This window comes from Filicampus tigris, chromosome 7, assembly GCF_054856515.1.
Source record: "Filicampus tigris isolate MCC_2025a chromosome 7, RoL_Ftig_1.0, whole genome shotgun sequence".
Classification (NCBI taxonomy): Eukaryota; Metazoa; Chordata; class Actinopteri; order Syngnathiformes; family Syngnathidae; genus Filicampus; species Filicampus tigris.
The window spans coordinates 24,355,182-24,380,284 of NC_141223.1; the positions used below are offsets into that span (position 1 = coordinate 24,355,182).

Here is a 25,103-nt window from a genome sequence, read left to right on the forward strand (position 1 = left end):
CCGGTTTGAAAATGTAAAAGCCCAGTTTTCTGTGTTTAACGTTGAGAAACTGACTGATAATGCTGCCAAAACAGTTATTGTCAGAATGTTCAATGAGACAGTTAACGCAGACGACATTTGTTTTTGGCTGGGTAGATATTGCGCGGTAAAAGGTCAGGCTGTGAAGGTGAGGGATGCGGACGGCATTTGGAATTGCGCTTGGCAGGTACCCATCCAGCAATGGCAGGACCCTCAGGGCTTCCAGGGCCTGAAACATCTCCCATCCATGATAGTCTTGGGCGAAAACCGAGGCTACATCCACTACCAAGGTCAACCCAAGCTCTGCCACAAATGTGGTGAGCACGGGCACCTGGCAGAAGCATGTGAGCAAATCATTTGTGGGAAATGTAGAGTAATTGGGCATACTTTTGAAGAATGTACCAATGGCAGAAAGTGCAATCTCTGTGGGGAATCAAACCACCTCTACAGAAATTGTCCAAAATCATTTGCCAACAAATTGAAGGCCGGAAAAGAAATGGGACAGCTTAATGGAAATGAAGGCAACAAACAAATTGAAAGTCATCAGAAAAATTCAAATCTCCCTCCAAAACCTGTTATTGGAGTAGAGGAAACCGGTGAGGAGGGGGAGGGGTGTGTATCGGCTCCACAGCTTAATGGAAATGAAAGCAACAAACAAATTGGAAGTCATCAGGAAAATTCAAATCTCCCTCCAAAACCTGTCATTGGAGTAGAGGAAACAGGTGAGGAGGGGGAGGGGCATGTATTGGCTCCACCAACAGGGAGCTCAGAAGAAAGTGGCATGTTGCAAGACCCGCCCACAAGCGAATCAAGTGAAGCCATCTTACAGCAGACTGACAGTGAGGACACTCAGATCCCTTGTGCACAAAAATCCAAAAGGCTAGCATCTGAAAGGTCTTCTGAGTCCCCTTTGACTTTAGAGAAGAGGGGAAAGCTTTGGAGCTCAGACAGTGAGGTGGATGAGCCCAGAGTTTTTCCCTGCAGCACACCAAATGAGCTCTCCTTTTTAAATATTAAATTGCAATCAACGCCCAAAAGTCACAATACCATGAATTTAAGGTTGCGTGAGAAACCATCACCAAAAGTTTCTCGGAGAAATGATCATGTACCCAACTCTCCTGCCGTACATATGAAGGAGGAACTGCAGTCTCGAGAAATAACTTAATGGACGGTTTTAATACTCCCTTTTGTGTTTTAATTTTAAATCATACCTGCAACTCTCACATTCTCAACTATAAATGTTAGAAGTGTGAAATCAAGGATTAGAGCCCAGAACGTCTTGTCCTTTTTAAAAACTATTAAGTCTGATGTGTTTTTAATCCAAGAATGTGGTCTACCTTTTTTAAGAAATTACAAACAGTGGGAGGAAATGTGGCCACACCCATCATTATGGAGTGGCTCAAATGAAAATCGAAATGACGGGGTGGCCATTTTAATAAACAATTCCCAAATTGAGGTTAAAAGGAGCACGGTGGTGGAAAATGGACGAGCACTGTTCGCACACCTAACATTTATAGGACAGGATTTTAACCTTTTAAATATTTATGGGTCTAATGATAAACATGATAGGTATGAACTTTTAGAAAACCTGCAGCCCCACATGCTAGGTCGCGCACCATTAATTATAGGAGGGGATTTTAATTGTGTTTTAAATATAAGGGATAGAAAGGGAGCTGGGGAGGATTTTAAAGTGGACAAAACATCTGTTTTACTGAATGACATGTGTCGGGTTTTTAAATTAGTCGATTGTTTTAAAACCATGCATCCAAGAGAGGAGGGCTTCACGTGGTTCAGTAGTGATAGCACCAGAGCCTCTCGCATAGACTACATATTTACACGTGATTGGCCACCGACGGATGCTAGATTAACGCCTGTTTTCTTCTCAGACCACCTAGTACTGTCATGTACTCTTTCACCGCCTTCTGGTGTCACCATTGGAGGAGGACTGTGGAAGATGAACTGCTCCCTGCTGGAGGATGAGGCCTTGGTTGCTAAATACAGGGAGCAGTACAAGGACTGGCAAACACTTCAAGACTTGTACGAATCGAGGGCACAGTGGTGGGAAATGATAAAGCTAAGAACCCAGAGCTTTTTTAAAAGAGCAGGTAAGGAAAAAAGAAGGAAGGAAATGAAACACATGCTGGGCCTGCAAAACAGACTACAAAGGTATTTTAATTTATCACAAAAGGGCATTAATTTTAATGAGGAAATTAAACAGGTCAAAAAGGAACTGAGACTTCTAGCAAATATCAAAAGTAGAGGCGTAATATTAAGGAGCAAAGAAAAAGAAATAGAGGAAGGAGAAAAATGTACCAGGTATTTCTTCAAAAAAATTATGAGCAAGGGTGGGGGTATCTTCAAGCTGCAAAAAGGAAATGGAGTGATAACGGAAATTAGCAGTGAAATAAACCAGGAAGTCGAAACTTACTACCAGAGACTGTATGACAAGAAAGATACTCAATTAGAGACAATGTCAGAAGTATTACATTTCATTGAGAAAACCGTGACTGACAAAGTGTTATTAACTCAAGATTTTACCCGAGAGGAAATAAATAAATGTGTAAGACAATTCAAAAAAGCAAAGTCTCCAGGAGAGGACGGCCTCTGCCTTGAGTTCTATTTGACCTTTTGGGACTTGTTGGCACCAGATTTAATCACTGTTTTTAATGAGTTGGACAAAACAAGACGACTACCAGATAGCTTCAGAGTAGGGATAGTCGCACTATTGCACAAAAAGGGAGACAAGACTGACCTTGGTAACTGGCGACCCATTACGCTTTTAAATGTTGATTGCAAACTTTTTAGTAAACTTTTAGCTATGCGTTTGTCTGTCTTACTGGACGAATTGATCGACCCTGATCAAACCTGTGCCATAGCGGGTAGGAAGATCACAGACAGCCTCACGCTGATCCGTGACACAATTTGCTACACAAGAGACAGAAATATGCGGTTAGTAATCTTAAACTTGGACTTTGAGAAGGCCTTCGACCGAGTTTCACATCAATACCTCTTTAGGCTATTGAAAAAATTGGGTCTCCCCCAAAGGTTTATAGGGTGGGTGGAACTGCTGTATCAGAACATTAGCAGCAAATTCATGGTTAATGGGAATTTGACAAAAGCAGTCCAGATTAACTCAGGTGTGCGTCAAGGCTGTCCCTTATCTGCTCTCCTCTATGTTTTATGCATAGAACCACTGGCACAGATTTTGAGACGGGACAAAATGATTAAGGGGGTGAGTATCCCTGGGGGCGGAGGACTTACAACAAAGTGCATCTTGTACATGGACGATTTTAACATCCTGTGTTCAGATCTTTTATCTGTGACAAGGGCCTTGGACTTGACTGACTGGTACGGAAGGGCCTCTGGGTCAAAACTCAATAGAGCTAAGACCCAAGCACAATTTTATGGACCGTGGACCGCGATAGAAAAGACAGGACTACCCCTGACACTGATACAAACGGACCAGAGAATACTTGGGATCAAATTTGGCAAAGATGGGGGCGGGGAAACAAACTGGGGTGACGTGATAGGGAAAGTGAGAAAAAGACTTGGTTTTTGGGGGCTGAGAGACCTGACTATAGAGGGGAAAGTTTTAATTATAAAAGCTGTTATTCTACCCTTGCTTTTATTGACCAGTTCTGTTTTTACCCCAACAAGAAATGTGCTTTTAGATTTGGACCGCGCCTTCTTTCATTTTATCTGGGGGTCCAAGTGGGAGAGACTGAAAAGAGACACCATGAAGAAAACCAAGGAAAATGGAGGAAAAGGAGTGCCGGACCTCCATCTCTTCTTGGGGAGCCAATATGTAGCCCTGCACCTGAGAAATGCGCTTGAACCATCAAGTGCCCAGAAGAGCCAAGCAATGACACGTTTCTGGATGGGTTCATACCTCCGGAAACTAAAATTAATACCGACTGATCATAAAATCCCTGTGTCTTTTAATCTGCCACCATTTTATTCTTTTATCAGGAATTTTTTAAGAAAGTTTGAGTTGGAAAAAGAAGAGTGTCATGTTTTAAAAAATCACAGATCTCTTATCTCTGTTGTGCAGAAGCGGGAAGCAGTGAGTCCAGTTCCCGGCCTCGCATTTGGTGAGCCCACAACGGTTTGGCGCAATGTCAACCATCCTGCCCTCTCAAACAGACTTCGGGACCTGTCATGGATGGTGGCTCATGAAATTCTCCCGGTGAGGTCCGTTATGCACTCCCGAGGAATGTCAGCGTCTTCAAATTGCCCCCGACCTGGTTGTGGCGCCCACGAGTCGGTGAGGCACCTCCTCTGGGAGTGCAGTGCTGCTGTAGACCTGTGGGCGACAGCCGGCCACCTACAATTCCCGGACTTGCCAGCAAGGGAGGCATTAAACGCACAGCTTGTGCTCTATGGGGTGAGCCAGTTGGAAAACCCTAAAGAACACTTTGAAAAGCAGTGGCTCACCCTCGCCGCCATCAAAGACGCCATCTGGACCTCCAGAAACTTGCTGGTAAGGAGACACAGACAGACCCCCCCTGTGGCTGTGCTCCGAATGGCCGCAGCTACCCTGACAGCTGCTGGCGGCAGGCCAAGGACGCAGCCACCAAGAAGAGTCGTCTGTGCCCACCCGGAGGAGGGAACCGAAGCTACACATAAAAGGTCTTGGCAGCGACGGTCTGGTTCACCGGGAGAGACTGCTGAAAAGGAACAAGAGGGGTGAGGAACTCCTATGGGCGCCCTGAGAGGACCGGAGGAATGCTGTTTGAAAGGGTAGGATGAGGTCCCAATTACTAAGGACACTACGCTTCTGTACAACAGGCTCGATATGTTCTATCTAATCTGTCTTTTAAATTTCAGTATATTATGCATAGTTTACCTGGTATTATTAAGGTTAACATGATGACTTTTAAGCTAACAAGGATATTGTTTGAACATGTTGTTTTGTGAATAGAGCTGTGCTCCATATTGGAGAGATGTGACTAACATTTGTCCATTGTAACAATAAAACTTGTTCAAAAGAAAAAAAAAATCTGTTCTTATCTTTGGCTAAGTCCGCGATCACCTCCTTTGGTTGTGTGTTCTACGCCTGTTGTGGCAAAGAGCTAATTCACAGGGGGATATATTGTCCTAACGGTTTGTGTTGAAAATCGCTTTTTTTTCTTAGGTCGGGTGCTGGCGGTAAGTTGTTTGTTTTCCTTTAATTTTGTGGTCCTCCCACCATGTCGGCCACTTATGCCGGCATGCGGAGGTACCACAGTGTACGCTTCACCTTTAAGGACACTGGTGGAGGGACCCCGGGGATGTCCAGGTTGGACTTCTCCAGGAAATATGTCCAACAGACCTTAAAGTTTAAAGCTAATGAGCTTAATTGTATAATAACTTTGCCGTTTAGTAAAGGATTTGATGTTAGCTTTAATTCTGCTGCAAACCTTCGAGAATTTTGGACCCGGTTTGAAAATGTAAAAGCCCAGTTTTCTGTGTTTAACGTTGAGAAACTGACTGATAATGCTGCCAAAACAGTTATTGTCAGAATGTTCAATGAGACAGTTAACGCAGACGACATTTGTTTTTGGCTGGGTAGATATTGCGCGGTAAAAGGTCAGGCTGTGAAGGTGAGGGATGCGGACGGCATTTGGAATTGCGCTTGGCAGGTACCCATCCAGCAATGGCAGGACCCTCAGGGCTTCCAGGGCCTGAAACATCTCCCATCCATGATAGTCTTGGGCGAAAACCGAGGCTACATCCACTACCAAGGTCAACCCAAGCTCTGCCACAAATGTGGTGAGCACGGGCACCTGGCAGAAGCATGTGAGCAAATCATTTGTGGGAAATGTAGAGTAATTGGGCATACTTTTGAAGAATGTACCAATGGCAGAAAGTGCAATCTCTGTGGGGAATCAAACCACCTCTACAGAAATTGTCCAAAATCATTTGCCAACAAATTGAAGGCCGGAAAAGAAATGGGACAGCTTAATGGAAATGAAGGCAACAAACAAATTGAAAGTCATCAGAAAAATTCAAATCTCCCTCCAAAACCTGTTATTGGAGTAGAGGAAACCGGTGAGGAGGGGGAGGGGTGTGTATCGGCTCCACAGCTTAATGGAAATGAAAGCAACAAACAAATTGGAAGTCATCAGGAAAATTCAAATCTCCCTCCAAAACCTGTCATTGGAGTAGAGGAAACAGGTGAGGAGGGGGAGGGGCATGTATTGGCTCCACCAACAGGGAGCTCAGAAGAAAGTGGCATGTTGCAAGACCCGCCCACAAGCGAATCAAGTGAAGCCATCTTACAGCAGACTGACAGTGAGGACACTCAGATCCCTTGTGCACAAAAATCCAAAAGGCTAGCATCTGAAAGGTCTTCTGAGTCCCCTTTGACTTTAGAGAAGAGGGGAAAGCTTTGGAGCTCAGACAGTGAGGTGGATGAGCCCAGAGTTTTTCCCTGCAGCACACCAAATGAGCTCTCCTTTTTAAATATTAAATTGCAATCAACGCCCAAAAGTCACAATACCATGAATTTAAGGTTGCGTGAGAAACCATCACCAAAAGTTTCTCGGAGAAATGATCATGTACCCAACTCTCCTGCCGTACATATGAAGGAGGAACTGCAGTCTCGAGAAATAACTTAATGGACGGTTTTAATACTCCCTTTTGTGTTTTAATTTTAAATCATACCTGCAACTCTCACATTCTCAACTATAAATGTTAGAAGTGTGAAATCAAGGATTAGAGCCCAGAACGTCTTGTCCTTTTTAAAAACTATTAAGTCTGATGTGTTTTTAATCCAAGAATGTGGTCTACCTTTTTTAAGAAATTACAAACAGTGGGAGGAAATGTGGCCACACCCATCATTATGGAGTGGCTCAAATGAAAATCGAAATGACGGGGTGGCCATTTTAATAAACAATTCCCAAATTGAGGTTAAAAGGAGCACGGTGGTGGAAAATGGACGAGCACTGTTCGCACACCTAACATTTATAGGACAGGATTTTAACCTTTTAAATATTTATGGGTCTAATGATAAACATGATAGGTATGAACTTTTAGAAAACCTGCAGCCCCACATGCTAGGTCGCGCACCATTAATTATAGGAGGGGATTTTAATTGTGTTTTAAATATAAGGGATAGAAAGGGAGCTGGGGAGGATTTTAAAGTGGACAAAACATCTGTTTTACTGAATGACATGTGTCGGGTTTTTAAATTAGTCGATTGTTTTAAAACCATGCATCCAAGAGAGGAGGGCTTCACGTGGTTCAGTAGTGATAGCACCAGAGCCTCTCGCATAGACTACATATTTACACGTGATTGGCCACCGACGGATGCTAGATTAACGCCTGTTTTCTTCTCAGACCACCTAGTACTGTCATGTACTCTTTCACCGCCTTCTGGTGTCACCATTGGAGGAGGACTGTGGAAGATGAACTGCTCCCTGCTGGAGGATGAGGCCTTGGTTGCTAAATACAGGGAGCAGTACAAGGACTGGCAAACACTTCAAGACTTGTACGAATCGAGGGCACAGTGGTGGGAAATGATAAAGCTAAGAACCCAGAGCTTTTTTAAAAGAGCAGGTAAGGAAAAAAGAAGGAAGGAAATGAAACACATGCTGGGCCTGCAAAACAGACTACAAAGGTATTTTAATTTATCACAAAAGGGCATTAATTTTAATGAGGAAATTAAACAGGTCAAAAAGGAACTGAGACTTCTAGCAAATATCAAAAGTAGAGGCGTAATATTAAGGAGCAAAGAAAAAGAAATAGAGGAAGGAGAAAAATGTACCAGGTATTTCTTCAAAAAAATTATGAGCAAGGGTGGGGGTATCTTCAAGCTGCAAAAAGGAAATGGAGTGATAACGGAAATTAGCAGTGAAATAAACCAGGAAGTCGAAACTTACTACCAGAGACTGTATGACAAGAAAGATACTCAATTAGAGACAATGTCAGAAGTATTACATTTCATTGAGAAAACCGTGACTGACAAAGTGTTATTAACTCAAGATTTTACCCGAGAGGAAATAAATAAATGTGTAAGACAATTCAAAAAAGCAAAGTCTCCAGGAGAGGACGGCCTCTGCCTTGAGTTCTATTTGACCTTTTGGGACTTGTTGGCACCAGATTTAATCACTGTTTTTAATGAGTTGGACAAAACAAGACGACTACCAGATAGCTTCAGAGTAGGGATAGTCGCACTATTGCACAAAAAGGGAGACAAGACTGACCTTGGTAACTGGCGACCCATTACGCTTTTAAATGTTGATTGCAAACTTTTTAGTAAACTTTTAGCTATGCGTTTGTCTGTCTTACTGGACGAATTGATCGACCCTGATCAAACCTGTGCCATAGCGGGTAGGAAGATCACAGACAGCCTCACGCTGATCCGTGACACAATTTGCTACACAAGAGACAGAAATATGCGGTTAGTAATCTTAAACTTGGACTTTGAGAAGGCCTTCGACCGAGTTTCACATCAATACCTCTTTAGGCTATTGAAAAAATTGGGTCTTCCCCAAAGGTTTATAGGGTGGGTGGAACTGCTGTATCAGAACATTAGCAGCAAATTCATGGTTAATGGGAACTTGACAAAAGCAGTCCAGATTAACTCAGGTGTGCGTCAAGGCTGTCCCTTATCTGCTCTCCTCTATGTTTTATGCATAGAACCACTGGCACAGATTTTGAGACGGGACAAAATGATTAAGGGGGTGAGTATCCCTGGGGGCGGAGGACTTACAACAAAGTGCATCTTGTACATGGACGATTTTAACATCCTGTGTTCAGATCTTTTATCTGTGACAAGGGCCTTGGACTTGACTGACTGGTACGGAAGGGCCTCTGGGTCAAAACTCAATAGAGCTAAGACCCAAGCACAATTTTATGGACCGTGGACCGCGACAGAAAAGACAGGACTACCCCTGACACTGATACAAACGGACCAGAGAATACTTGGGATCAAATTTGGCAAAGATGGGGGCGGGGAAACAAACTGGGGTGACGTGATAGGGAAAGTGAGAAAAAGACTTGGTTTTTGGGGGCTGAGAGACCTGACTATAGAGGGGAAAGTTTTAATTATAAAAGCTGTTATTCTACCCTTGCTTTTATTGACCAGTTCTGTTTTTACCCCAACAAGAAATGTGCTTTTAGATTTGGACCGCGCCTTCTTTCATTTTATCTGGGGCTCCAAGTGGGAGAGACTGAAAAGAGACACCATGAAGAAAACCAAGGAAAATGGAGGAAAAGGAGTGCCGGACCTCCATCTCTTCTTGGGGAGCCAATATGTAGCCCTGCACCTGAGAAATGCGCTTGAACCATCAAGTGCCCAGAAGAGCCAAGCAATGACACGTTTCTGGATGGGTTCATACCTCCGGAAACTAAAATTAATACCGACTGATCATAAAATCCCTGTGTCTTTTAATCTGCCACCATTTTATTCTTTTATCAGGAATTTTTTAAGAAAGTTTGAGTTGGAAAAAGAAGAGTGTCATGTTTTAAAAAATCACAGATCTCTTATCTCTGTTGTGCAGAAGCGGGAAGCAGTGAGTCCAGTTCCCGGCCTCGCATTTGGTGAGCCCACAACGGTTTGGCGCAATGTCAACCATCCTGCCCTCTCAAACAGACTTCGGGACCTGTCATGGATGGTGGCCCATGAAATTCTCCCGGTGAGGTCCGTTATGCAATCCCGAGGAATGTCAGCGTCTTCAAATTGCCCCCGACCTGGTTGTGGCGCCCACGAGTCGGTGAGGCACCTCCTCTGGGAGTGCAGTGCTGCTGTAGACCTGTGGGCGACAGCCGGCCACCTACAATTCCCGGACTTGCCAGCAAGGGAGGCATTAAACGCACAGCTTGTGCTCTATGGGGTGAGCCAGTTGGAAAACCCTAAAGAACACTTTGAAAAGCAGTGGCTCACCCTCGCCGCCATCAAAGACGCCATCTGGACCTCCAGAAACTTGCTGGTAAGGAGACACAGACAGACCCCCCCTGTGGCTGTGCTCCGAATGGCCGCAGCTACCCTGACAGCTGCTGGCGGCAGGCCAAGGACGCAGCCACCAAGAAGAGTCGTCTGTGCCCACCCGGAGGAGGGAACCGAAGCTACACATAAAAGGTCTTGGCAGCGACGGTCTGGTTCACCGGGAGAGACTGCTGAAAAGGAACAAGAGGGGTGAGGAACTCCTATGGGCGCCCTGAGAGGACCGGAGGAATGCTGTTTGAAAGGGTAGGATGAGGTCCCAATTACTAAGGACACTACGCTTCTGTACAACAGGCTCGATATGTTCTATCTAATCTGTCTTTTAAATTTCAGTATATTATGCATAGTTTACCTGGTATTATTAAGGTTAACATGATGACTTTTAAGCTAACAAGGATATTGTTTGAACATGTTGTTTTGTGAATAGAGCTGTGCTCCATATTGGAGAGATGTGACTAACATTTGTCCATTGTAACAATAAAACTTGTTCAAAAGAAAAAATCTGTTCTTATCTTTGGCCAAGTCCGCGATCACCTCCTTTGGTTGTGTGTTCTACGCCTGTTGTGGCAAAGAGCTAATTCACAGGGGGATATATTGTCCTAACGGATTGTGTTGAAAATCGCTTTTTTTTCTTAGGTCGGGTGCTGACGGTAAGTTGTTTGTTTTCCTTTAATTTTGTGGTCCTCCCACCATGTCGGCCACTTATGCCGGCATGCGGAGGCACCACAGTGTACGCTTCACCTTTAAGGACACTGGTGGAGGGACCCCGTGGATGTCCAGGTTGGACTTCTCCAGGAAATATGTCCAACAGACCTTAAAGTTTAAAGCTAATGAGCTTAATTGTATAATAACTTTGCCGTTTAGTAAAGGATTTGATGTTAGCTTTAATTCTGCTGCAAACCTTCGAGAATTTTGGACCCGGTTTGAAAATGTAAAAGCCCAGTTTTCTGTGTTTAACGTTGAGAAACTGACTGATAATGCTGCCAAAACAGTTATTGTCAGAATGTTCAATGAGACAGTTAACGCAGACGACATTTGTTTTTGGCTGGGTAGATATTGCACGGTAAAAGGTCAGGCTGTGAAGGTGAGGGATGCGGACAGCATTTGGAATTGCACTTGGCGGGTACCCATCCAGCAATGGCAGGACCCTCAGGGCTTCCAGGGCCTGAAACATCTCCCATCCATGATAGTCTTGGGCGAAAACCGAGGCTACATCCACTACCAAGGTCAACCCAAGCTCTGCCACAAATGTGGTGAGCACGGGCACCTGGCAGAAGCATGTGAGCAAATCATTTGTGGGAAATGTAGAGTAATTGGGCATACTTTTGAAGAATGTACCAATGGCAGAAAGTGCAATCTCTGTGGGGAATCAAACCACCTCTACAGAAATTGTCCAAAATCATTTGCCAACAAATTGAAGGCCGGAAAAGAAATGGGACAGCTTAATGGAAATGAAGGCAACAAACAAATTGAAAGTCATCAGAAAAATTCAAATCTCCCTCCAAAACCTGTTATTGGAGTAGAGGAAACCGGTGAGGAGGGGGAGGGGTGTGTATCGGCTCCACAGCTTAATGGAAATGAAAGCAACAAACAAATTGGAAGTCATCAGGAAAATTCAAATCTCCCTCCAAAACCTGTCATTGGAGTAGAGGAAACAGGTGAGGAGGGGGAGGGGCATGTATTGGCTCCACCAACAGGGAGCTCAGAAGAAAGTGGCATGTTGCAAGACCCGCCCACAAGCGAATCAAGTGAAGCCATCTTACAGCAGACTGACAGTGAGGACACTCAGATCCCTTGTGCACAAAAATCCAAAAGGCTAGCATCTGAAAGGTCTTCTGAGTCCCCTTTGACTTTAGAGAAGAGGGGAAAGCTTTGGAGCTCAGACAGTGAGGCGGATGAGCCCAGAGTTTTCCCCTGCAGCACACCAAATGAGCTCTCCTTTTTAAATATTAAATTGCAATCAACGCCCAAAAGTCACAATACCATGAATTTAAGGTTGCGTGAGAAACCATCACCAAAAGTTTCTCGGAGAAATGATCATGTACCCAACTCTCCTGCCGTACATATGAAGGAGGAACTGCAGTCTCGAGAAATAACTTAATGGACGGTTTTAATACTCCCTTTTGTGTTTTAATTTTAAATCATACCTGCAACTCTCACATTCTCAACTATAAATGTTAGAAGTGTGAAATCAAGGATTAGAGCCCAGAACGTCTTGTCCTTTTTAAAAACTATTAAGTCTGATGTGTTTTTAATCCAAGAATGTGGTCTACCTTTTTTAAGAAATTACAAACAGTGGGAGGAAATGTGGCCACACCCATCATTATGGAGTGGCTCAAATGAAAATCGAAATGACGGGGTGGCCATTTTAATAAACAATTCCCAAATTGAGGTTAAAAGGAGCACGGTGGTGGAAAATGGACGAGCACTGTTCGCACACCTAACATTTATAGGACAGGATTTTAACCTTTTAAATATTTATGGGTCTAATGATAAACATGATAGGTATGAACTTTTAGAAAACCTGCAGCCCCACATGCTAGGTCGCGCACCATTAATTATAGGAGGGGATTTTAATTGTGTTTTAAATATAAGGGATAGAAAGGGAGCTGGGGAGGATTTTAAAGTGGACAAAACATCTGTTTTACTGAATGACATGTGTCGGGTTTTTAAATTAGTCGATTGTTTTAAAACCATGCATCCAAGAGAGGAGGGCTTCACGTGGTTCAGTAGTGATAGCACCAGAGCCTCTCGCATAGACTACATATTTACACGTGATTGGCCACCGACGGATGCTAGATTAACGCCTGTTTTCTTCTCAGACCACCTAGTACTGTCATGTACTCTTTCACCGCCTTCTGGTGTCACCATTGGAGGAGGACTGTGGAAGATGAACTGCTCCCTGCTGGAGGATGAGGCCTTGGTTGCTAAATACAGGGAGCAGTACAAGGACTGGCAAACACTTCAAGACTTGTACGAATCGAGGGCACAGTGGTGGGAAATGATAAAGCTAAGAACTCAGAGATTTTTTAAAAGAGCAGGTAAGGAAAAAAGAAGGAAGGAAATGAAACACATGCTGGGCCTGCAAAACAGACTACAAAGGTATTTTAATTTATCACAAAAGGGCATTAATTTTAATGAGGAAATTAAACAGGTCAAAAAGGAACTGAGACTTCTAGCAAATATCAAAAGTAGAGGCGTAATATTAAGGAGCAAAGAAAAAGAAATAGAGGAAGGAGAAAAATGTACCAGGTATTTCTTCAAAAAAATTATGAGCAAGGGTGGGGGTATCTTCAAGCTGCAAAAAGGAAATGGAGTGATAACGGAAATTAGCAGTGAAATAAACCAGGAAGTCGAAACTTACTACCAGAGACTGTATGACAAGAAAGAAACTCAATTAGAGACAATGTCAGAAGTATTACATTTCATTGAGAAAACCGTGACTGACAAAGTGTTATTAACTCAAGATTTTACCCGAGAGGAAATAAATAAATGTGTAAGACAATTCAAAAAAGCAAAGTCTCCAGGAGAGGACGGCCTCTGCCTTGAGTTCTATTTGACCTTTTGGGACTTGTTGGCACCAGATTTAATCACTGTTTTTAATGAGTTGGACAAAACAAGACGACTACCAGATAGCTTCAGAGTAGGGATAGTCGCACTATTGCACAAAAAGGGAGACAAGACTGACCTTGGTAACTGGCGACCCATTACGCTTTTAAATGTTGATTGCAAACTTTTTAGTAAACTTTTAGCTATGCGTTTGTCTGTCTTACTGGACGAATTGATCGACCCTGATCAAACCTGTGCCATAGCGGGTAGGAAGATCACAGACAGCCTCACGCTGATCCGGGACACAATTTGCTACACAAGAGACAGAAATATGCGGTTAGTAATCTTAAACTTGGACTTTGAGAAGGCCTTCGACCGAGTTTCACATCAATACCTCTTTAGGCTATTGAAAAAATTGGGTCTTCCCCAAAGGTTTATAGGGTGGGTGGAACTGCTGTATCAGAACATTAGCAGCAAATTCATGGTTAATGGGAATTTGACAAAAGCAGTCCAGATTAACTCAGGTGTGCGTCAAGGCTGTCCCTTATCTGCTCTCCTCTATGTTTTATGCATAGAACCACTGGCACAGATTTTGAGACGGGACAAAATGATTAAGGGGGTGAGTATCCCTGGGGGCGGAGGACTTACAACAAAGTGCATCTTGTACATGGACGATTTTAACATCCTGTGTTCAGATCTTTTATCTGTGACAAGGGCCTTGGACTTGACTGACTGGTACGGAAGGGCCTCTGGGTCAAAACTCAATAGAGCTAAGACCCAAGCACAATTTTATGGACCGTGGACCGCGACAGAAAAGACAGGACTACCCCTGACACTGATACAAACGGACCAGAGAATACTTGGGATCAAATTTGGCAAAGATGGGGGCGGGGAAACAAACTGGGGTGACGTGATAGGGAAAGTGAGAAAAAGACTTGGTTTTTGGGGGCTGAGAGACCTGACTATAGAGGGGAAAGTTTTAATTATAAAAGCTGTTATTCTACCCTTGCTTTTATTGACCAGTTCTGTTTTTACCCCAACAAGAAATGTGCTTTTAGATTTGGACCGCGCCTTCTTTCATTTTATCTGGGGCTCCAAGTGGGAGAGACTGAAAAGAGACACCATGAAGAAAACCAAGGAAAATGGAGGAAAAGGAGTGCCGGACCTCCATCTCTTCTTGGGGAGCCAATATGTAGCCCTGCACCTGAGAAATGCGCTTGAACCATCAAGTGCCCAGAAGAGTCAAGCAATGACACGTTTCTGGATGGGTTCATACCTCCGGAAACTAAAATTAATACCGACTGATCATAAAATCCCTGTGTCTTTTAATCTGCCACCATTTTATTCTTTTATCAGGAATTTTTTAAGAAAGTTTGAGTTGGAAAAAGAAGAGTGTCATGTTTTAAAAAATCACAGATCTCTTATCTCTGTTGTGCAGAAGCGGGAAGCAGTGAGTCCAGTTCCCGGCCTCGCATTTGGTGAGCCCACAACGGTTTGGCGCAATGTCAACCATCCTGCCCTCTCAAACAGACTTCGGGACCTGTCATGGATGGTGGCCCATGAAATTCTCCCGGTGAGGTCCGTTATGCACTCCCGAGGAATGTCAGCGTCTTCAAATTGCCCCCGACCTGGTTGTGGCGCCCACGAGTCGGTGAGGCACCTCCTCTGGGAGTGCAGTGCTGCTGTAGACCTGTGGGCGACAGCCGGCCACCTACAATTCCCGGACTTGCCAGCAAGGGAGGCATTAAACGCACAGCTTGTGCTCTATGGGGTGAGCCAGTTGGAAAACACTAAAGAACACTTTGAAAAGCAGTGGCTCACCCTCGCCGCCATCAAAGACGCCATCTGGACCTCCAGAAACTTGCTGGTAAGGAGACACAGACAGACCCCCCCTGTGGCTGTGCTCCGAATGGCCGCAGCTACCCTGACAGCTGCTGGCGGCAGGCCAAGGACGCAGCCACCAAGAAGAGTCGTCTGTGCCCACCCGGAGGAGGGAACCGAAGCTACACATAAAAGGTCTTGGCAGCGACGGTCTGGTTCACCGGGAGAGACTGCTGAAAAGGAACAAGAGGGGTGAGGAACTCCTATGGGCGCCCTGAGAGGACCGGAGGAATGCTGTTTGAAAGGGTAGGATGAGGTCCCAATTACTAACCTGGTTGTGGCGCCCACGAGTCGGTGAGGCACCTCCTCTGGGAGTGCAGTGCTGCTGTAGACCTGTGGGCGACAGCCGGCCACCTACAATTCCCGGACTTGCCAGCAAGGGAGGCATTAAACGCACAGCTTGTGCTCTATGGGGTGAGCCAGTTGGAAAACACTAAAGAACACTTTGAAAAGCAGTGGCTCACCCTCGCCGCCATCAAAGACGCCAGCTGACTCTTGTTTACCAATCATATTTCTTCTTCTACTCATAAACGCTGCAATGACAATGTCACTACCATCACTTACAGGCCAATACCAGCTGCTCACAGTACCACCACCCTCACTAGCTCCCCCTGCAGGCCCTCATTATCATTACCACTATCGGACAATTTTCCCATTGAAACCATCACCGGCAGACGCTTCCCTTGCACACACAAACAACGTGGTTTTAACAGTGGTAACCTAGTATATGTTAATACTGCTCATTCGTACCACCATGAGCGCACGTCCAGCACAATAATTAATCTGGCCGTGCTGAACGTACGCTCCCTTTTAAACAAAACTTTTATCATAAACGACCTGATTTTAGACAATAATTTACATGGTATACTTTTGTCTGAGACATGGCTTGGTACAGATGCTCCAGTTGCTCTCAACGAGGCTTGCCCACCGAATTTTAACTTTTTATTTTCTACAAGGGATGGCAAAAGAGGAGGCGGGACTGCATCAATTTTTATTAATACTCTTTTATCAAAGGAGATCATTTTTAGCAGCTATTTATCGTTTGAACACCATGCCTTTGTTTTTAGCGGTCCCCCTATTCTCTGCATTACCGTCTATAGACCTCCCCATCATTCCACTTCTTTTATTACAGAATTTTCAGAATTCTTATCCATTTTATATTCCAGTTATAACAGGATATTAATAACTGGCGATTTTAATATACACATGGACAACATCTCGGACCCACTATCCAGAGATTTTTCAAACCTTTTAAACTGCTTGGATTTTAAACAGCACGTCTTGCAGCCAACTCACAACAGAGGACACACCCTGGATTTGGTTATAACCTATGGCTTGTCTGCTGGTGTGTCCTCTGTTGTCGACTTGGCAGTGTCAGACCACTACTGTGTCTATTTTAACATCGCCAGTTTTAACCATCTAGCAGTCCCGGTCAGAACAGTGAAGAAACGCTACCTATCTTCTGAGGTGGCTGCAAATTTTATCGAGATCTTAAAAAACACTCCTGCTGACATTTTACCTGCACCCTGTGATCTTATTGTTGACAATTTTAACCTACATCTTAAATCATCATTAGATTCAGTAGCTCCACTTTTAATTAAAACAACAAAAACAAAGACTGTACCCCCGTGGAGAAACAATGCTATCAAAATATCAAAGAGAAAATGCAGGAGTGCAGAGAGGAGGTGGAGAAAAAGTAAACTTACAGTACACTATGAAATTTTATGCGAACAACTGAAATCCTACAATAAAACAGTAAAACTGGCAAGATCTTCCTATTTCTCAAACCTCATTACAGTCAATAAAAACAACCCCAGGGTTCTCTTCTCCACCTTTGAACTTTTAACTAGTTCTGATTTTAATAAGTCCCCACAGAGACCAACAGATGCTCTCTGTGAGGACTTTGCAGACCACTTCAGACGTAAAATCGATGACATAAGATCCAGTCTTTTAGCCCGTCAAAACACAAGTTTTAATAAACCCGGACAATCATATTTACATGAGGAAACACTGGAAAGTTTTGCCCTGGTTGATGCAAGGACACTTGTTCGAGTTTTCTCCCAGGTAAACCCAACAACCTGCCTTTTGGATCCAATTCCCACATTTCTTTTTAAGACATTTTATGGATTTTTTGAAGAACAAATTTTAAATATAGTCAATTGCTCTCTTCAGACAGGCGTCTTCCCCGCTGCCTTTAAAACGGCGGTGGTGAAGCCCCTTCTGAAGAAGAGCGGTTCTGACCCGAGCGTTTTTAATAACTACAGACCCGTATCCAACTTACCGTTTTTAAGTAAGATTTTAGAAAAACTGGTTTTCATCCAGTTGAATCATTTTTTAAATACAAATAATATTTTGGAGAAATATCAATCTGGTTTTAGGATGAACCACAGTACGGAGACTGCTCTTTTAAGGATCTTAAATGATATTAGGTGCACTGCAGACGTGAGAAAACTCACAGTCTTGGTGCTACTGGATCTAAGCGCTGCTTTTGATACAGTAGATCACCAAATTTTATTAAATAGACTTAAAAATCTAGTGGGCATCTCTGGTACTGTTTTTGACTGGTTTTATTCCTATCTCGCAGACCGATATTTCTTTGTAAGTATGGATACTTGTTCCTCTAAAACTCATGAAATTAAATGTGGGGTTCCTCAAGGTTCGATTTTAGGCCCCTTACTTTTTAATCTTTATATGCTTCCCCTCGGGGATGTCATCAGGGGACACGGCATCAGCTTTCACAGCTATGCTGATGACACGCAGCTGTATATTGCCGTGTCTCCTGATGACACAGGACCCATTGATACCCTTTTAAATTGCATTTTAGATATCAAGTCATGGATGGCAGATAATTTCCTACAGCTCAATGAGGACAAGACTGAGGTTTTAGTTATCGGTCCCGAAGGTCAGAGAGAGAAGCTTTTACCAAAACTACACATTTTTAATCCCTCACACAGTGTGAAGAACCTTGGCGTCATTTTTGACTCTGAGCTCAGTTTTATTCCTCATATTAAAAATGTAACCAAGATTGGTTTTTATCACCTTAAGAATATCGCCAGAGTCCGCCCGTTTCTCTCTCAGGCTAACACGGAAGTGCTGATGCATGCCTTTATTTCCTGTCGTTTAGATTACTGTAATGCCCTGCTCTCTGGCCTCCCGAAAAAGAGCATTTCACCACTGCAACTACTGCAGAATTCAGCCGCTCGGGTGCTGACGAGAACCAGAGGGCGGGAGCACATTACGCCAGTTGTGAAATTGCTGCATTGGCTCCCTGTGTGTTTCAGGATCGATTTTAAAGTACTTTTATTAGTTTATAAATGTGTTAATGGTCTTGGGCCATCTTATTTATCTGATTTGCTTTTATCATACCAGCCCTCGCGGATCCTGAGGTCCTCTGGCGCCGGCCTTTTATTTATTCCAAGGGTGAGGACCAAAATGCATGGCGAGGCTGCATTCAGCCATTTTGGTCCTCACCTTTGGAATAGCCTGCCAGAGGATGTCAGGTCTGCAGAGACTGTTGATATTTTTAAGAGGAAGCTCAAGACACACCTTTTTAGTTTGGCTTTCAACAACTTTTAAATAATTTATCTTTTCTTTTGATTGAAGATAATTCTATGTTTTGCTTTGAATGTTTTAAAGCACTTTGAGTTGCATTTTTATGTATGAAAAGTGCTATATAAATAAAATGTGATTGATTGATTGATTGATTGATGTGATCTGGACCTCCAGAAACTTGCTGGTAAGGAGACACAGACAGACCCCCCCTGTGGCTGTGCTCCGAATGGCCGCAGCTACCCTGACAGCTGCTGGCGGCAGGCCAAGGACGCAGCCACCAAGAAGAGTCGTCTGTGCCCACCCGGAGGAGGGAACCGAAGCTACACATAAAAGGTCTTGGCAGCGACGGTCTGGTTCACCGGGAGAGACTGCTGAAAAGGAACAAGAGGGGTGAGGAACTCCTATGGGCGCCCTGAGAGGACCGGAGGAATGCTGTTTGAAAGGGTAGGATGAGGTCCCAATTACTAAGGACACTACGCTTCTGTACAACAGGCTTGATATGTTCTATCTAATCTGTCTTTTAAATTTCAGTATATTATGCATAGTTTACCTGGTATTATAAAGGTTAACATGATGACTTTTAAGCTAACAAGGATATTGTTTGAACATGTTGTTTTGTGAATAGAGCTTTGCTCCATATTGGAGAGATGTGACTAACATTTGTCCATTGTAACAATAAAACTTGTTCAAAAGAAAAAAAATCTGTTCTTATCAGTTCAATATCTGATACGTCTCCTATCTGGGGACTATATATTAAATTGATTTTTGGAACTGGGAGATGGAAAAGGGGCTTGCTCCGTCCACTCCATGCATCGACCTGGTATTGCAGTATCTCCAGGAATGGTGCACCCCCTCTGCTGGTTAACAACAAGCATTAAACTTGGTCTGACGTTTCACGGTGGTGTTTCGGTCTTTGCAGCCAATACTCATGATTACGAATGCCCCATGTCGCAGTATCCTAAGAAGTGAAGGCAAGACTTCTGATGTTGAAAGTTTGCAATATCATTTCAGAAGGATATAGTTTAGTATTTTATTTTAATCTTTTTCCCTTACAAGATAGAAAAACAATTAAAAGAATACAAAGTCATAGTTTTATCAAGAAAGACCTTTGTTTCCCACCATAAGAAAACATTGTCTTGCTCTGCCCACGCTACTCCAAAAAGAGCTAAAGTAAAAAAGGATATTTGTCATACTTCAAATTTTATTAAAATGCTGTTACACCACTCGATGTCAGCAGCGTAAAATTATGTTCCTGACCACACAAAGAAACAGGAAGTGAAGCATGGGGGCTGGGACAATTCCCGCTTTGAATTCTTGGTAGAAGTGAAGCAAGGCATGATGGGAATGTTTTTGCAGATTCATTTTACCTCATTCCTAATGGTTTAGGTAATGTACTGACTGAACGATACTATTCAACCCTTCTGCCTCTTGCGGTATTTTGACCAAAAAATGGACACAATCTTTTCTGAATATTTTCTCACTTTCAAAATGTTCAGTGGCACCAGACAAATCCATACATATATAGTTTCTATTCATCTATCTATCTATCTCTCTCTTTATCTATCTCTCTCTCTCTATCTTCCATACATATATAGTTTCTATCCATCTATGTATCTATCTCTTTATCTATCTCTCTCTCTCTCTATCGATCTATCTATCTATCTATCTATCCATCCTATCTAATCACAACAAACTCTGACAACTAATCCAGGTGGTCAACAGTCTCTTTGCCGTGGTTGTAGTTGATATAATTAAAAAAATATTTTTGGCTTTTTTTCTTCAAAATTCCCTGAACCATTCAGTCAACAAGTGCGTTTAGTTAAAGTTCTCACTGCACGTCTTCACGTCTGCAGGCGCAGGCTGTGAGCCTCGGCTGGATTGGGCAGCGTCTTCGGAGTCCACCGTCGTCACAACGGTCGGCCGCCCCCGACAGCGGAGCTCCTCCCCGACGTTCGGCAGCAGTTGCACTCGCTCACTCGCCGGCGGAGAACCTCCAGTAACCGCGGCAACGTTGGCCAGAACATTTTATTATTTAACTAATTCGGGGGCTCAACTCATTAATAACCAATTGTTTGTCATTAATAGTCAATTGTTAATAAACTCTAATGTTCATTTGGTTCCCTCTCGCTCTCTCTACACATCATTTGAATTTGGTACAAATAATGAAGTAGTTAAGACATCCGCCAAACCCCTAAAGTGAAATTCCTCTAAGCTCCAGCACAACCGCACGTATTCCTTTGCACACGTGCACGGCTGGCGCGTGTGAACGTATGTGCGTGTACTTACACACGTCTGAAAAGGCACAGCAAAAGGCAAAGCAAAATTTAGCAAATGGCAGCCAATGTCACCCCGGAAGCAGAAACGCTACTGGGATGACCCCAGCATAATCAGAAGGTTCTTATCTTGGCGCCACCTGGAGGATTAGGGCTGTTCACACTCTCAACACTAATTTTATACTTTGGCTGCGTAGTGCACTCGTCACACAATAGTTTCATTCGGTAATCATTGAAAAATGCACGAAAACACATCAGGTTTACAATGCATCAAAAATCATGATTTAGAATGGGACTCATAAACTCTCACTGCACAGTATAAGTCTGTGGGCTGATGTAAGCAGACACACGTACACAGCCTGAAAGTCTTGAGTGCGAGTGAACGTCCGTGCATGTGCACATGCACGCACATGCACGCGCACACATTCATATCCACACATGAACATTTGGTAAGTACTCTTACTTCACTAAAATACTCTGTCATAACTGTCCCATTCATCTCACAAACACACACGCACGCACGCACACACGCACACACACGCTCACGCGCTCGCGCACGCACGCATGCACATACGTTTCTTGTCAATCACAATACAGCTTTTTATGCATGGAGCGCCACTCCCACAGCGCATACATCAGCGAAAGCAATGAGATTTGCATACAGCATTTTCATTTTCCAATATGAGCGCGCGTTTTCACTTGCACACGCGCGCACGGCTGAGGCACGTGTACGTGAGTGTATATTCCTGTATGTGCACGCACGCACACACACAACAAATCGACTCACGCAAACTCATGCCACAAGCACATACGTCATCTCGAAGCAAAATCATTAGTTGTCCTTTAGCGCCACATGGTGGATTAGGGCTGTTAACACTCTAAACTCCAATTTTCGATTTTCACGGTTTAGTAGACCCGTCACACAATGTACTCATCGGGTATTCATTGAAAATGCACGAAAACACACCAGGTTTACAGTAAGTCCAAAACCATGCTGTTTAATGGGAGTCAATGGGACAAAAAATGGCAAAATACGTCCTGCGTAGTTAAAACAATGAAACCAGCTAACTCATGCAGGACTCATTTTAAAAATGACAGCATGGTGCCATTTTGAACTTCGGCATGTTCTGACCATCTGGGTGAAAGTTCAGCTTCCTCGTGTTATTTTTTTTATGCTTTGGCTTTGATGTAAAATTCTTTGATCTGAAATATCCAAGAAATGGTCAAATACCGCAGGAGGGTTAAACCGGTGGAAGAGTGAGGCATCATCCAGTGTGAATGTGTGCGTATGTGTCGACACGTGTCTCGCAGATGAGCCGTGACTGAAGAAGCTGTGTGTGCGAAAGAGGTTGTCCTTGGTGAGTAGGACAACTCATACTTACCTGGCAGGGGAGATACCATGATCAAGAAGGTGGTTCATCCAGGGTGAGGCTCAGCCATTGCACTCTGGCTGTGCTGACCTCTGCCAATTCCCCAAATGTGGGAATCTCGACTGCACAATTTCTGGTAGTGGGGGACTGCGTTCGCGCTATCCCCTGATAACTTTGTCAAAATCAACACACCTGTCAATTTCTTCTTCTTCTTCTTCATGATGCGCATCGTAGGATACATCTGTCAGATAGTAATTGTGGCATAACCATTTTGTCAAACGGACCCTCAGGCCCCGCCGCATGCCCGTTTTTTGGGCCGGGGGGTGGTTGGTGTCGGCTGACAAATTTTTAAAAAATAGCTGGACTAAGCAAGTGGCTTTTAGTCAGGCCCACTAATCGGCCCTCATGGGTGCGACGTGCTCGCTGGGCGGCGGAATTTAATCTCAGCCTACTCGGTGAAAGGCTTCTTTTTAGGCTTCTTTCTACTCCCGCGTCGACGCGAGCGACAACTGATGTTATAGGGATTGTGGTATTGCCCCTCAGCACCCCCCGCCTCCTCTTGTAATAGTATGCCCCAGTTGTAGGTGGGAGGCGCGGGTTACGTGATGTGAAAATAAGGAAACACAAACACGCTTGAACGCACGTTGTTGTTGCACGTCTCTTCTTACACAAACAAATGCCACATTGATTAACATGACTAACGCATTGTGAAATACGCCATAGCCAAGCAGCTGTGTATAGTGGTTTGCTGGAATGCTTTTATTTTGAAGGAGGGGACGTGTGGAAGATAAATAAGTAACTTGACTACGACTTCTGGCTGCTGTTTGACCCAAATAATTATACGATAAATCGAGCCCGGGGCTCGCAATGCAAGTAAGCACACGCACGTTGGCTAAGTACTACTGGCGAGATTGAAGCGTGTCCACAGCGGGTTCAAATTGTAAATTAGTCAGCTAATGATCTTTAAAAAGCCTCTGCCGTTAGAGCATTTCTCCCGCGGAGATGTCAATTGTGGATGCTTTGTTTTTTGGTCGCAGGGCGGAACGGGGCCGACAATGTTTATGAATATGGCCGAGGGGTCGCGGCCGTAAGGGTACCCAAGTCAAGGGTGGAGGGTCGCGGCCGGACAGACAAAAAATGGTCTAATGCCCAGCTCTGGTAAACTCTCAATACGCATTTGTGGATGCTCAATAGGCATTTGTGACTGTGTTTACGGATATGATTTTTTTGACACATTTGTGGATTGAAATGCGCATTTGTAAATGGTTTTGCTTCAATAATGACCCCATAGATTGGCCAGTACCATTCAAACCCGAGCATCGACAATTCTGGTTGGCTAATACGTCTATCACTCAAACACCAAAGGGGAGGAAAAAAATACATTTTTGAATATAAAATGACACTTTCTTGCGATTGGATTATTGCGCCAGGTCAAACCTCGACGTCGATTAAATTTCGATTTATCGTGCAGCCCTAAACTTATCATTGGGTTCAGCGCAAGCAAAATTAGTGTCCACCAGACATGTCCACGACACGTGTATTGCTGCTTTGCTATTGGACACTTTGGGCCACATAACCCAAAGTACCCAGCAATTGCTCAGCTTTCGTTTCATTTGCAGGCGGGCAAAAACAACACAGTTGCACTAGTCATTACCTAAAATGCGTGTAGTTGTTGTTTGGGCTGTAAATGTGTTTGTTATGGCTATTTGACGTTTGTCACCGTCACTGTAGCTCATCCGGTCGGGAATGAAGTGGACCCCTGTGCCGATATGTAGTTATCGCTTCTCGGCCTTTTGGCTAAGATCAAGTGTAGTATCTGTTCTTATCTTTCTTATCCGCTTCTTATCCGCGATCACCTCCTTTGGTTGTGTGTTCTACGCCTGTTGTGGCAAAGAGCTAATTCACAGGGGGATATATTGTCCTAACGGTTTGTGTTGAAAATCGCTTTTTTTTTCTTAGGTCGGGTGCTGACGGTAAGTTGTTTGTTTTCCTTTAATTTTGTGGTCCTCCCACCATGTCGGCCACTTATGCCGGCATGCGGAGGTACCACAGTGTACGCTTCACCTTTAAGGACACTGGTGGAGGGACCCCGGGGATGTCCAGGTTGGACTTCTCCAGGAAATATGTCCAACAGACCTTAAAGTTTAAAGCTAATGAGCTTAATTGTATAATAACTTTGCCGTTTAGTAAAGGATTTGATGTTAGCTTTAATTCTGCTGCAAACCTTCGAGAATTTTGGACCCGGTTTGAAAATGTAAAAGCCCAGTTTTCTGTGTTTAACGTTGAGAAACTGACTGATAATGCTGCCAAAACAGTTATTGTCAGAATGTTCAATGAGACAGTTAACGCAGACGACATTTGTTTTTGGCTGGGTAGATATTGCGCGGTAAAAGGTCAGGCTGTGAAGGTGAGGGATGCGGACGGCATTTGGAATTGCGCTTGGCGGGTACCCATCCAGCAATGGCAGGACCCTCAGGGCTTCCAGGGCCTGAAACATCTCCCATCCATGATAGTCTTGGGCGAAAACCGAGG

The 25,103-nt window shown here is 43.9% G+C and overlaps 2 non-coding genes and 1 pseudogene across 2 annotated transcripts; all 3 read left to right on the plus strand.

Moving 5' to 3' along the window:
- Positions 1 to 19,594: 19,594 nt before the first annotated feature.
- LOC147145335 (U2 spliceosomal RNA) lies at positions 19,595 to 19,782 on the plus strand. Its single transcript, XR_015087653.1, has one exon. It is a non-coding gene; the product is annotated as a U2 spliceosomal RNA (small nuclear RNA).
- Positions 19,783 to 22,575: 2,793 nt separating this feature from the next.
- Positions 22,576 to 22,739, plus strand: LOC147145336 (U1 spliceosomal RNA). Its single transcript, XR_015087704.1, has one exon. It is a non-coding gene; the product is annotated as a U1 spliceosomal RNA (small nuclear RNA).
- Positions 22,740 to 24,348: 1,609 nt separating this feature from the next.
- LOC147145337 (U2 spliceosomal RNA) lies at positions 24,349 to 24,432 on the plus strand (annotated as a pseudogene).
- The last annotated feature ends 671 nt before the right edge of the window (positions 24,433 to 25,103 follow it).